This window comes from Stenella coeruleoalba, assembly GCF_951394435.1.
Source record: "Stenella coeruleoalba genome assembly, chromosome: 7".
Taxonomy (NCBI): Eukaryota; Metazoa; Chordata; class Mammalia; order Artiodactyla; family Delphinidae; genus Stenella; species Stenella coeruleoalba.
In genome coordinates this window covers 94,355,537-94,370,947 of record NC_137153.1, presented here as the reverse complement: position 1 = coordinate 94,370,947, position 15,411 = coordinate 94,355,537, and the positions used below count along the sequence as shown (strand labels likewise).

The 15,411-nt window shown below is 36.9% G+C and overlaps 1 long non-coding RNA gene across 1 annotated transcript in view; it reads right to left on the bottom strand.

The window, feature by feature from the left end:
* Nucleotides 1–252: 252 nt before the first annotated feature.
* The window catches only part of LOC307188515, a 65,038-nt gene continuing 49,879 nt past the window's right edge, over nt 253–15,411 (bottom strand). The window contains exon 4 of the long non-coding RNA XR_013828963.1: nt 253–420. This is a non-coding gene — a long non-coding RNA (uncharacterized lncRNA). The remainder of the gene's footprint in view (nt 421–15,411) is intronic.

Sequence of the window (15,411 nt, the reverse complement as noted above, 5' to 3'; positions counted from 1 at the left end):
AAAGCCTTAAAAAGTCTTTGTTCATTGAACAAAATGCTTTATAACTTTATATTCTGAAGAAAATAAACACACTGCCTGTGACACCCAAGTCTTTAGCTTTTGATCTCATATGTTGAGTTTTCCAGAGATGGATCTCAGAACATTACACAATATATGAATGTAAGTTAATCAGGTTAATCAGCAGAAATAGCTAGCAAATGAATGGATTTAATAAACTGTCACATACAGTCCCATCTTAGATCATACCTGTTTCTGGAAAAGGAGATGGTATGTCAAGCCTCAGTGTCTCTGCCAGAACTAAGATGGTCTTCTTGGGCATCTTGCTCTGTCTCTATGTATCTCTCCTCATAATCTCTCCAACATGGTGGCATGACTAGCTGGACTCTTACGTGGCAACTCAGGGATACAAACATTCATGTCCTGGAGAAAGAGAGAGCCAGATAGAAACCATATCAACGTTTATGACCTAGCCTTGGAAGTCCTGTAGCATCCTATTTATCAGAATTTGATTATGCATTTCAATATTGGTAAATACTACAAAAATGCAATTCTTAGTGTATTTTTTCTTTGACACATTATTATTTTAGAGTCATTCACAATAGGAGGAAGAGCTTTTAGTTCCTTAATTCTAAATAAGGGCTTGTGGATTTAAAATGACATTTTCTCCTTAATTTTCTTTTTACAGGCAGTGCCTTACAAAGGAATAACAACTTAATTACATTTGATAATTTGTCTTTTTTGAAAGAATACATGAAGTTTGGATGCCTTAACTAATCATACCAACAGATTCTTATTATAAATTGGAATTGTGGGAGAAAGAAAATATTAAGGATATGAGCATAGTAAATTGACTGAATAATATAAAAGCCTCAAAATAAATTTTAAAATCTCAAGTAATTCCTTCCCAAATCTGAAGAAAAATTTCAAAATTTCATGGGAAGATACAAATTGACTTCCAAAATATTATTTAATGATTAAACATAGAAACAGAAAAATTTGACTGTCTAGAAGAATTGAGAGATATTAGTTTGTTATAACTTCAAAAAACCCTAATTTGTGTGATCCCAGACAAAAATGAATAAATGATGGGTTATGGGGTAAATGAGTATTAAATTGTCTATAGAAATATCCATTCTTTCCTTTTTACTTGGTAATAGAAATGCCAATTTTAAACTTGAAATAACTTTTACAATTCTTGGACTCCTTTACATCTAGGTTTGGCCAAATGACTAAGGAAAGTGTACAACTTCAAGGAAACTTGACTAATGGAAGAAGCCATGTTTTTCTTTATCCCTTACTCCCAAAGAGTGGTTAGAATATGGACTTGATGGAGGAGCATGTGAGCACCCATTTTGGAGTACATGGTACCATACTATGGTGGGCAGGGCAATGTGACTGACTGAGCCAGAATCGCTGATGGCTGTGGCCAGAGCTGTCCTGCCTGCTTAGGCTTTATGTGAGAGAGAAATGAATATCTATTTTGTTCAAGCCACTGCTATTTTGGCATCTTCTGTTATGTTCAGCAAAACCTAATCTTAAGGATAAACACATTCTGTGTTTTCAAGCATCTGGTTCTTTCTCCTCTCTCTTTCCTGCTTCTTAGTTGGATTCTCTCCTCTATCTCCAGCTTCACCCTCTTGTTTAACTCATCTTTTTTTTCTTTTGCTTCTGTTTCCCCCCATTCCCTTAAATATCAGTAACATATTTTTTTTTTGGTTGAATCATCCCATAACAGTGAGAGTTAAAAGATACAGGCTTTATGTTTCCTGTTCTTATTTTTTAAAGCCAGGAAATATAATATTTTGTATTTATTTTTCCTATAAAGACACCTCATCAGGTGAAATTTTTTTCTTGGCTGTGATATTCTATTGAAGGTTCTTATCCTCCACTAAGTCAGCGTTTCATGATTGATCAGTATTTCCCTATCCTGGCTAAGGTCACATAAAGCTTATATTTATGACTTCTTCAAAAGTTGCAACAAATCAATGTTTGCTTAAATTTATGAGTTAAAACTCCCTGCCTCAAGGGTCTGTTCTGAAGTGGGGAACCCTTAAATACGAGTCATGGCTTAGGAGTAAAAAGTCTGTTAAAAACAAACATAAAACTCTTCACAGCTGGGAGTTGCCCTTTCATTTTTAGAAATTCATTCTAGTTTCCATATGTAATAAAGACTTAACCTCTGATCCCTAGTCATATCTCACAGGTTTTCACTAAAAAGTGGCTGGCAGAAAATACACCCCTTATAATTTCAGCTATATTAAATTGTCATTTTAAGGTATTCAAAAATGCAATAAACAGAATGTAATAAACCAGAGTACTTAACATCCATCCCTACTGAACACTTAGCCATTATCCTAGGACTAGACCAGATTCCTCTTTTTCATCTCTATTAAAGGATGACTCCAACCACACAGTCAGGTGATGTACTAAACCTAATTGTACAGGGACCTCTTTTAGAGCAGGATTTTACATTGTCTTTCAATTTTCAAAAAAATATCCTTTTCGTTTTCTTTCCTCAAAATTAATTTGGTGTAAAGTCTCATTTAACATTTTTTGAAGATGTAAATGAAACTCTTCTGTTATATTTAGAAAAGATTGAAAGCACTGTGTGCCTCATTCTTCTGGACTTATTTTTAAATGATATGGATTTTAGTTTGTAATGACTCTGGCTGTAACTGAGAAATCTGTTTAATTTTATAAAATGGGGTTTTATTATATAAAACAACTCCAGATTCTGCCTACTAAATATATATATATATGGAGAGAGAGAGAGAGAGAGAGAGAGAGAGAGAGAGAACCCAATAACTCAACTCTTAAACCCAGCTATTATATAAAATTTTATACTAATTCTTCCAATTTTTGTGTGTTGCCGGACAGATTAGCCTTACTGCTGTACCTGTTAAATGGTGGCTAAAAAAAAAGTATATACTATTCTGAAAGATAAAGTACAATACATTATAACACAGCATAAGCTCTTTGAAGGCTTATCCCTATCTCCAGTGTCTACATGATACCTGAGATATTGGGACATGTCAGATAACCCTACCCCAAATATTTGCTATAGGAAAAGCATAGATGAACATATTCTGTAAATATTGAAAACTTCATATAAATCTATTTTTTAAATTTCCTTTATATTGTTGTGACTCCTTTCTCCTGATGTTTTTTTCTGACTCTGTGGTCTTTGTTCATTTTGTCCAAAGACAATGATGACAATTATTGTCATCAAAATTAGAATTACGGATTTTGGGTATTTTCCCTGCTGAAATGAGTAGGAAGTGCAATGCAAAAAAGCAAAAGCAAAAACATGACAAAATGGAAACTAAAACCTCCATGAGATAAGGTTTTATAAGGTTAAAATCCAGTTATCAAGGAAATCCACCATTGAATCAATTAACAGAATTTGCAGAAATAACAGGTGAGTGATGAGGAATTATGACCCACTCAGTCACAATCCCAGGACCTGATAGGACACAAGTTTCTTTATATTTTTTTCCCCTTAGCTTGTTCCTAGGAGAGAAGGAGTAAAAGGAGGAAAATAGATGGGGCTCTGTTCTACATTTTCTTTTTCTACACTCTCTCACTAGGTGACAGCATTCAGTACTATGACCTTAAAAACCATGTACATGACATTGACTCCAGAATGAATATCTTTACTTCATATATGAACGTCAGGCTTATTTATCCAATGAACTACTTGGCACCTCCTCTTAGGCATGTCAATATTAGTATACCCTCAACAGAACCAATCATCACTTTTCCTACCCTATTCCCACAATGTCCTCCACCTTCCCATCAAATTAAATAACACAGTCCATTCAGATGTTCATACCAAAAACCAGAGAATTATTTTTAGACATTCTATTCTCTTATCCTGTATTCATTCTGTCCCCATGATAAGTCAACTCTGTCTCCAAAAGACATCCGGAATCCAACCCCCTCTCTCCACCTTTGCAGATACTACAGCAGTCCTCGCCATCATCGTCTCGCACCTGGAGTGCTGCAACAGTCTCCTATGTGTTTCTTCTCTTACCCACCTTCCTCGTCTCAATACACAGTTTATTCTATACATGGAGGCCAAAGTAATACTTTTTAAATGCAAATCAGATTATGCCACTGTCTTTTTTCAACCCTCCCTGTGTCCAGATCTTTAACTTAATTTTATACTACTTTTACTCTTGCTCATTATACTTCTGCCACCCTGATTTTGTCTATTCTTCAAATGCATCAAGTGCTCTCCCACCTTGAGACCTCTATCCTCTGCCTGGAATGTTCTTCAAAGACAGTTCCACTAACAATCCTGTTACTTTCTCTCATGACAACCTTGGCTTTCCTTAAAGGAGTTGCAAAGTTTCAGAGTCAAGATCTTTGTTAATTTACTGTAATTTTATTCTAGAGTATTCTTTCATTAGATACAAAATCTATTCTGTTACTTCATGTTTCTTCCCTGGGTATCTTTTCTGAATGCTCCAACCAAATACTCTCAGGTATTCACTCTTCCTAAGAAAGTATATCTCTTTCTCAGGTTCTGGGCAACTGGAAACTTTAAAAGGGAAACAAAATCTCATACAATTGAAATCAAAGTAGTTGCCTATAGGACAATCATTATGATCCTACATAAGCAAGTCTATTTGTCCACCCTCCAATATCCTTCAAGAGAGGATTCCAGGTAGACTAAAACAACAATTAATTCAATAAAATCACAATAAAATAGAAAAAAATTAGAAGGGTGGAAAAGAAAAGACAAATATGCCTACAATGAAGGCCCAAATATTTCCTGTAGTTGTATTCCAAATTGGGCTCTGAGTTTTCTGGCAGAGAAGATGAAAGCAGAGCCTAGATGTGTTACACCTTTCTTATGATCAGAGAGAAGAAAACAAAATTCTGTGGTTCCTTAGAATGATTAAAGCTTTTCCCTGCCCTAATTTCATGGCACTCTTCCTTAGAATGACCCTATTGCTGAGAGAGCAACATAAAACAACAAACAACCGAAACTATAACCATAAAACAATAATAACAACAAAAATAACAGCAATAAAACCAATGCGGTTGGCACTGATTCTGCGGAAGGCTAAAGTAATAAGTTTAAAATATATAAGCTGCTGAAAATGATTAATTTCCCCAGGTCACATGCAAAGACATATTCAATTATTGCATCCTGTGGTAGTAAACTTTTGACCAGCTCTCAGCAATCCATGATGTGTGCAGTGGGAGCGCTTAATAATTGCCGAGCCAAGCTTTCGAAGCACCCAGGCTCCTCCTGGATTGTAAGTATTGCACTTTTGAAAGCTGCTATCTAATGATCTGGTACTTCATCGTGCTTAGTCTGATTCAGTACTGATTAAGTTCTCAGCCTTTCTGAGTTCACCACTCTTTTCTGTCAGTTAAGATGATTGCCTCCATTTCTGTGCCTTTTCCTGGAAAATGTATCCCTTTCAAAATGTTGCCTGAACCAATTTCCTGCATTTGAAGGCAGAGCAAAGGTATGCTATAATGAAAAAGGGATCATCTACAACACAATTTCTTTGGCTCAAATAAGAACCTGTGGAGGTATAGATTTTAGATGGAGAAAACCAATACGTAAACTTTTCCCTAGAAGCATTATACCTGAAGCCATGAAGAAAATTCAGTTGCTGTTATAATCCATGATCAGAGATTACATAAATCTCTGTACTCAAATTCTTGCCTTCTACACTGAAAGAGGAAAAGGACAAAACAGCTACATTATTTTTATTCTGGTTGTAGGATCATTGGATTTGAAATTGGTAAACACAGATTTTAAATAGTTGTGGGTTTTCAGGTAAATATACTTATTTTTCCCTGTGAAACTGCATTTACACAAAAATAACTGGAGAGATTGGACTAGGTCAGTGTTCTCAGCTTTATCACAGCCAGCATCCCCTTTTATAACAAATATTTCTAATGTCCTCTTTATTCCTGAAATGAAGTTCATATACAATAGAACCTACAACAGGTATGATTACCAGCAACATAGGTAAAAAGACCTATCTTTAAAAAAGACAAATTTTAAGAAAAGGAATTTCTAATAAAATAATATGTGTATTTCAACAGGCAAATGTTCAGGTATGACTCTACAGAAGGACATACTGACATGGTCATAAAATTGTACTTGCTTACAGTGAATGTTTGGATTTATCCAAACGCCTGGTGTCTATCAGGTGATCAGAAGCCATTCTATAGAAATATAGAAAAATAAAAGAAGAGCAATAAAAGCAGGTCAGACTTATCTGTATACGGTAGGGAAAAGAGAGAAATGACCTTAACTGAAAACAAGTTAACATGCCAAGGCAAATTAGAGACAGATAAATAGATACAATGAGGGAGCATATTATAATTTCCAATGAAATGGGCCTTATCTTTTAGTATAATATCCAAATAATTCTTTATTTTATGACATGGAAAATGGTAGCAATAGAAAAAGTATGCCCTATCTTGTAATCCTTCTATAGGCCTCGAATACCTGAAAGGACCTAGAAACTGTATATTTTGACATGTGGTGGGCATAGAAGACAGATTGGAAAAATAAACAGTAATGACAAGGATGTAGAGACGCACAATAGATCTCTGAGAATAATATTAGACTAAGATTAAAAAACCAACTAGCAGGGCTTCCCTGGTGGCGCAGTGGTTGAGAGTCCGCCTGCCGATGCAGGGAACACGGGTTCGTGTCCGGTCCGGGAAGATCCCACATGCCGCGGAGTGGCTGGGCCTTTGAGCCATGGCCGCTGAGCCTGCGCGTCCGGAGCAACGGGAGAGGCCACAACAGTGAGAGGCCCGCGTATCGCAAAAAAAAAAAAAAAAAAAAAAAAAAAAAACCAACTAGCATACTCAAGTTAATGATTTCAATATATAATTTTTACATCTGTGCTGTAATAGGGTGTATATAAATATTTTGAAACAATTTACATTAATGAAATGCAGAGAGATCTCTGATTTTTATATCTCTTTACTAATTGAATGATATTTGGTTCTAAGTTTATTAAAAGAAGTTTCGAATCTCCTGTTACATATTTACTTGTGAAATCTGTACGTGCAGGCAGAGAAGGGTGTGTGGTATTTGGTGCTGGCATTGACCCTGGTAATGACTAATTTTTGGTGATAGGATTTTCAAAAATGTTAAAACAACTCTTGTTAAAGCCTGATCACAATGAAGTTTAAATCTCTTAAATAGCACTAGAATATTCAGTGTATATAAAAACCATGCAAAAATAGCTTTTTATACATAAAATGGGTCTAGTTTTCTGACTCAGAAAAATCTAGATTTCCCACCTACATAACTACCTATCTAGAGCTATAGTTCAAAGTGTGGTCCCTGAACCAGCAACATCAGCATCTCCTGGGAACTTGTTAGAAATGCAAATTGCCTGACCCCATCCTAGGCCCACTGAATCAAAAACCGGGAGTGTGCTTTAACAAGCCCTCCAGGTGATTCTGATGTAGGCTAAAGTTTGAGAACCACTGATCTTTAAGGGATATTTGCAAGTTACAGAGGATGAGAGATAAGTCTTCATTTTGGGCAGCTGTCCCACACATTATTGGGCATCTAGTATCTCTGACTCCCACCCACTAAATACCAGTCAGATCCCCAGTAATTGCAACAATTCAAAGATTGCACCCACAAATTTCTAAAATGCCCCTGGAAGGAGATATTATTCCTACTGAGAACCACTGGGTTAAATAATGACTGAAGTCCGTCTATTACTTTCATGGAGGCAGCAGGAACCTAAGAGGCAACGCAATTCAGAGCTGATAAGTTCAAAACAAAACATTTAGTAAGATTGCAATGGGGCATCTGTCCGGAGGCTAGACTTGTATTCAAATGTAGGTGTTGCTGAGTCTCATTCTTCAGTCTCATTCTTCTCTACACAATAAAGCGTAATTTAGCACAAGGAAGTGGAAGGGCATAAAGTGAAGCAGAAATAAATTCTAGTTCTAAATGTCCCAGGTTATTGGTTCTTTTACTTCAGATTTCTCTTGAAGGTTCTAAAGTATGGTTGGTTCATGTTATTGGTTAGTTTACGGTTGAGAAGACAATTTTCATGACAGGGATTTGGCTCCGGTGGAGGAGGGAGGATTTGTTAACCCTTATTGCTTTGTCAGCTTTCTATAAACCCAATCTATAGAATTCCTCAATCCTGTCTAATGCGAGAACTTCAGAGTTCTTTAGTCAGACTCATGACAAATACTGAAAGACTCAAACAAGATTTTGTAATGGAGTTCCATTATTAGCGCTACTTGAACTAGCCATCACCACAAACAGAGTTTAAAATAGCTAAAGTACTACATATTGAGAATAAGAACTAAATCCCAGATTACGCTTATCATGTTGGTCAGGGTATAGACTTACAATTAGAGTTTTGAGATGAAATATTAATGAAAGCCTAATTTGAATTCCTGATAAATAACAGGAATAAATGGCACTTGGAGTTTCAATGATTTGTCTCTTTACACAATTTTTTCTTTCTTTTGACTAATTTTCTTCTCTCCAGAAAATTAACAAAGGAAAAATAATTCAAGTGAAATGCAGCCTTGTGACTTTACTGCTAATCAAATAACTTGCTGATAAAAGTAGTTCAGTTTTAAGATAAACCGCTGATGTGACAGCTCTCTAATTAATCAATTGAACTCTTGACAGAATCCAAGAAGGAAAGATATCCTCCTTCGAGCTTCCATGGCATTTTCTGAAGCTTTCATTTTATGAATGTTCAATAAATTTGTGTGCGACTTCTGAAATCAGTCAGTTTCCTTTATCCTTTGTTTCTTCTTCTTAGTGTTTATCAATACTGACAATTCCCATTTAAGGTGTTAAACCCCTCAATTATCCAAGAAACTTGTATTGAATATGTGGTCTTTAATCAGGTCCCTGTCTCTTTTTTATGCATTCAACAAACAAGGACTGAGCAACTAATGTGGGATAATCTCAGTGCTGGTAGTTGGTGATACAAAGGTAAGTAAGATACAGAAAGATTAGAAATAAGATAACACCACAAGCGTAATGAAACCTAAGTGCAGAGCAGAGATGAAGCACAAAGGAGGGTGATTTTGATTCATTCTGACTGACAATCAGTGAAGAGGGTGACTTTCATGTGTGGATGAAGAACAAATGAACTTGACCCAGACAAGTAAGGTAGAAATATCCTCACGCTGAAAAGAAGCAGTTCATAGCTTTACAGAACATATTATATGTTTAACAGTCTACAGTATTGCCAGATTGATGTAACCTGAGTGTTTTTTCCACTGTTAAAATTTTTTTTAATTCTGACTTTTAGTAACTGACAATAATTCATAAGTTCACAGTTTACTTGATTATTCCCCTATATTTAAATGTTTAGGGTGTTTCTATTTTTTCATTTTAGAAAATCTACTGTGTATAGCTTTCTTAAAGTTCTGTTTGCAATTATGTCACCTTGGGAAGTGAGGAAAAGAAAACAGGTGTTAGTCTGTGTAAGAAATTGCTTAAAGAATATTGTATATAATCATCACACATTGGAAAAGGGAGAAAATCATTCACAATATTAGTGTTTTTAGAGGATATACAGAGACTCAGAGTTACTTTCTATACACTACACAATTTTATAGGTGGGTAAGACTATCTATAGCAAATATATTTGTTTTATTACAACTAATTTATTTTGACTCTGTATACATTTTGTTGTATAGTAACACAATTAGGCAGTCCACAGACTGCACATCAAAATAGGAGGGCTAGGTGTCATGTCTAGAATTACATCTAATTTCTGTTTTAAGCTACTGTTTAACTTGATGGCAGAGAAACTTAATTTGGGTTATTCTAGGTAAACTCAGTAAATTCTGGTTTGTTTTTAGTCACTTCTGTATTATTCCATTAAATTGATACATAATTTTTCCCTCTCACGTTTTCCTATAGTTGTGTCTCAATGCAGGGGGAATGTTAGGTGTAGGGAGAGGTGGATACATGGCATCAGGACATCAGGAGAAATTAACAAGAAATAGAGACCCATATCCACTGAAATGCAGAATCCCAACTCATCTTTGGCCATTATTATCCCTTCATCTAGTATCTGCTGAGGTGTCCATGTTTGTAGTTGGGCTGAACACTCTGCATCTGGGAAACCTCTATCATAGGACAGAGGGTCTAAAGTTCTGTATCCCCAGTTAACTTCCTATCTCTGGGGCCTGGGGAAGGGGTGGGGCCTCCCTGGGGCCAAAGACAACCAGCTCCAGCTCTACTGTTGCTCATGTGACTTGGGGAACTCCTGCTGTGGTCTCTCAGGGTCTCAGCTTTATTATAATTACTTATTTGTGAAGGGGTTATATAGTTCTCCTCTATTAGTGGGTCACCAAACATCCTGTGGGGCTCCTGTACCCTCTCTCATAATGCTAGCTGGAGGTGCATTCGGGGCTTAGTCTTGGAGACACCCTTCAGGACCACATCTGGCTACTGCTCAACTCATCCTCCACCCACAGCCCAGAGATTTTCATTTTAAAAATTTCTTCTCTGGTGAGAAATAATAGGTCAGCCATCATTGTCCCATATTTTTCTGTCTTATAACTTAACCATTAACTTTTTTAGTAGTTTTTTTTTTTTAATTAAAGGCTGGGAATTTGACACCCTTTCTTGCTGTCTCCCCCTGAGGGAAGTGGAAGCTTTAGGTCTAAAAGCCTAAAAAACCAGACGTTTTCTGCCTGCCTCTCCCCACTAAGTACAACTGTAAATCTGGAAATGATGCAAGAGGTAACCGAAAGAGAACTCTGAATGGCAGAAAGAGGAAGGTGAATTGGTTAGGGGAACCTAGGACCAGAGGAACGACACAGCAGCAGGACCTCTTACGACTCCCACCCAGCTGAAGGAGACAACTCGTGCCTGGCATATCCCAGCCTCAATCTGGCAATAGAAGACAGCCCAGCTAGGCTCATTTCTCACCCAGATTGATGGAGCCCAGCAGACAACATCATTAGAATAGGCAGTATCCACAAAGGATGAATCCACTGGGAGCCCTACTGAAAATAAGTGGCCAGGGAAGCTCTCTCTTTTCCCACTAGGCCTGAGACTCCCTTTTTCCACCCAGAGATACCCAGCAGCTTGGTGGCACTGGCCAGGGGTTTTGACACAAGTGGCTGGGACAAGTAAATCTCTTCATCCCAGGGATGAGACTCCCCTCCCTCAGTGAGAGATATGGGGGTGGCCAGGGGACACTGGTGATTGGGGATCCTGCCATAATAGCGGCTGCCATGAGAGTGCTCTGTGGGCCTCAGATCTTTTCTCCAAACCTAGAGGCACCAAGGCAAACTCTTTCCCCTATGAGAGTACCAGAAGGGACCAGTGGGAACCCCAGAGGTACCAAATCAACCGAGCCAACCAAGGTCACACTGCAAAGCCTCTGAAAATTTTGTCATTATTGGAACCACAGCCCACAAAAGTAGGCGAGGATCTGTGTGCTAAATTTAAACAGGGTGACTGCCTGTTAAAATAAAAGATTTAAGTAAGGCCGGAGTCTCCTAACATAATAGACAAAATTTCAAGAATATAATAGAAAATCACCTGTCACACCTCAGACAGACATACCTCAGTCCCTCCTGTTGTTTCCTGCTTGCTTCTGGCAACTTGCTTCTGGCAACTGTTACACTCTATACAGATGAGCATTTCTCACTAGTAGTGGTTATTCAAGCAGTGAGAAGCCAAGCTTTCTTAAAGCACTTTGTCTAAGGTGAACATAGAGCCCTCTCGTATCCCAAAGCATAGCTAAAACCAAATTGTAACATGTAACAAAACAGAATGGTTGTTGTACTCCTTTTCTAGGGTTTCATAACACATTACTATAAACTTGGTGTATTAAACAACAGAAATATATTCTCTTATAGGTCTGGAGTCTGGAAACCTAAAATCAGAATGCCAGCAGGGCCACACTCCCTATGAAAGCTCTAGGGGAGAATCCTTCCTTACTTCTTCCAGCTTCTGGTGTTCTTTTGCTTATAGACACATAACTCTAATCTCTGCCTCTAGAGACTGACTCTGCATTTTCCTTTCCGTGTATCTGTCTCCTTTTCTGTCTCTTATAAGGACACTCTCATTGGATTTAAGGCCTACCCTTACACCGTATGATCTCCTCAGTCCTTACCTTGATCATATGTACAAAATTCCTATTTCCAAATAAGGTTACATTCTGAGGCTTTGGGTGTATGTAAATTTTTGGAAGATACTATTCAATCCACTACAATAGAGAGGAGAATTACAATGCACAGCAGAAAAAAAGAAACTAAGTATCACAGCTTTCAGAATTCTACTGTTTTACAGTGCAATGCAAATGAAATACCCTTCCTGCCAAAATATCTGCAGGTTCAATTAAGCCATGGATTTGACTTACTAAATATTATAAACAACAACAAAAAACATGGAAGGGGAAAATAGGACATAAGTAGGATTACTAGGCAGGGCACCTTACATATGTTCATAATAGATATGTATTCTACATTAGATAACCGGTATTTGTGTATTTCATTTATTCCCTTTTATGTTCTTATGCTCCTCTAGGGAAAAGACCATATGCCTCATTCATCTTTGCCTAGCAAAAAATTTTGCACTCTAAGTGCTCAAAAAAGATGCCTTCAAAATTTGTATTAGTAAGTCCAGAATACACCAGAACACACACAATATAGCGATAATCTATGTTAAAATAGAAAAGATAGACATGTGAATGCTTTCACCTGTAAATAGAGAAATCCACCTCAATCAGCTTAATCAGAAATGCCTTTTTAATTCCCATTACAGAAAGCAAAGAGGTAGAACAAGCTTTGATATGGATTGGTACAAAGGCTCAATGATTTCATCAAGGTTTGCATCTTAAGGCTGATTCCCCTGTGGTTGGCAGATAAGTGCCAGGAGCAATTGATAAAGGCCTCTTAGAAACCTCTTTCAACCTTCTCTTCTTCCAGGTAAGGAACTTGTCCCCAAAGAAATGAACTATCTGGCCCAGAGTAACAATGACAAAAAGCTGCTCATGTAAAGTAACTATTCTACCTATAATGATTAATTTGGCAGGAAAACAAGCTTATTCATTAATGCATCATCACACCACCAACTTAAGTCCTCCACCAAACAAAAGAAAACAAAAACAACAAACACATTTTCAGGTAACAGATATGAAGCAATGAGCTGCTTTGTTGCTTGCTTTGTTTGTTTTCATAGCAACATCTATTCACCTGTACACATCTATGATCCTATGTGAGCGCCTCATTTCTCTCTCCAGTGAAGAAAGCACCATAGAGGTGAATGGAAATAGAACTAGAATTAGAATAAAAATCAACAGACAACTTCTATTCTCAGTGAGGCCATTTTCTACTTGTGTGACAGTGGGCAAGTCTGGTAGATCATAATGTGACCTCATAATATGTCCCCTGTTTTCCTACTTAGTTTTGCTTCATGTCAATTTTCCCTTGGTTTACCAGCTCACTAGTCCCCCATGAAAGGGTTAACTTCCTTCTCACCTAAAGCCTTCCTAAATCTATGCCTAGTCCATTCTTCCTTTTACTTTTTGCCCAGGTTCCCAATCACCCCTGTGGTTTCAGTTTCAATGTCTCTTTTTCAGAGAAGGCTTTCCTGACCTTCCTATCTAAATTAAACCATCCTGCTGTGATCTCTGATCATACTCTCTTATTTTCTTCACAGAATTTGTCATACTTAATAATATAACATACTTATTTCCTGTCTCTGCTATTACATTTAAGACTCATGAGTACAGAATCCATGTCTGTTTTATTCATAGGCATATCCTTGGTGCCTCTCTTGTCCAACACCCAGAAAATCCTCAATAAGATTTGATAAATAAATTAGTTAAATTCTCAAGGTCTTGATTTCCTCCTCTGTAAATTGTCAATAATGATCACAGGGTTGTTACAATCAATGTGAATTAATATATATTTTGCAGATAGTAATCCAGTATAAGGTGTTATTATTTAAATAAAACTAGCTTCCGTTACTAATAAACTAGCGTGTCTCAGTATAAAAGTTTACAGAAGATGTTTTATAAGCGTACTTCCCTACCACTTAAAATATGCTGGGCAATGTGCAATTCAAAGCTTTGGACCTGAGGTGGGCCTACTAATATATGTACATTTCCTGGGGGAATGCTATCTGTCTTCCAATTATGATCCTGATTGAGAATGTTGCAGTTGGAAGAAGTGGTTTACAATGACAAGAGTTGCTAGTTGAACTGTAATGACTGGACTTATCATGTGGGGCAGGAACCAAGGTTATCTGCGTCCAGGAAACAGATGGCATTCCAATTCAACAATGCAAATCCATATACTGCTTATGAAAGAAATGAATTCAGGAGATTATAAAGTCAAGCCATTTACTTTTGAGGTGAAATTATTGGCTGTTTCTAATAATTTGGCTTGTCATTCTCAACATCTGTTACCTTTGCTGTTATACCACTTAGCTCCTGATGACAAATTGAACAAGATCAGAGTTGGCGCATGACAGCTAATAAACATCTTCATGGGTAAAATCGGTTTACATCAAATGCAGGGCAGTGGCATCACGGTGTGCAGTTTCTTGGTAGAAGCCTCTCCATTTTTACCATCTTTACGTAATTCTTGCAATACTCACGAATTCCTAATTTCATCCATCCCTCCCAGAAAAGATCTTAGTTTTAATATCTTACTGGTAAAAGTAGCCCTAAAAGAAACATGTGTAATATAATTACGAGAATATCTTATACACGTTTTCTGATGTAGGATTATCTATCACAGTCCTATTTATCATGAAACTGAAAAAAACTGCATTGAAAGAATACAAAATGATTTAGCTCTGCCTTCTGCTTGGCCCATCTGCTGTTATTTTTTCCCCCTACTGGCAAAATGTTAGACAATATTTCAACTTAGCATCTCATAGGCAGTTACACAACAGAATAGATACACTATATTAATGTTCCATTTACTTTTTAACTCTAAACTATTGTGTTTTTCCCCTCAGTTAACAGCAAGGCTAAGTTGATCATCATGCTTTATTTGATACAGCTTCTTCATCTCCTAGTCAAACAATCACATCACTTATCTAGCTTTCCTTTATACTATGTAATGGATAAATTGGAGTTCATTGATACTATTGCTCCACAGATGAAAATACTGCTGTATAATGTTATAAAAGATGCAGTTAATTTTAGGTAAGGACGACAGTCTCAGGAATCAAACATAGAATATGTGCCAGCCATTGAATTATACATTTAAAATAATTAACTCATATCTGAAACAGACCTTCAATAACATAAGTTCATAATTTCCTACTAAGGATAGACCAGGTACTACAAATAAAACCTTCATTTTGGTAAAAGTGAACAAACACCGACTTCAGTTCTGCTGTGCATTTATTATTCACTCATTCATTAAATTTTTAATTTAACCTGAATGACC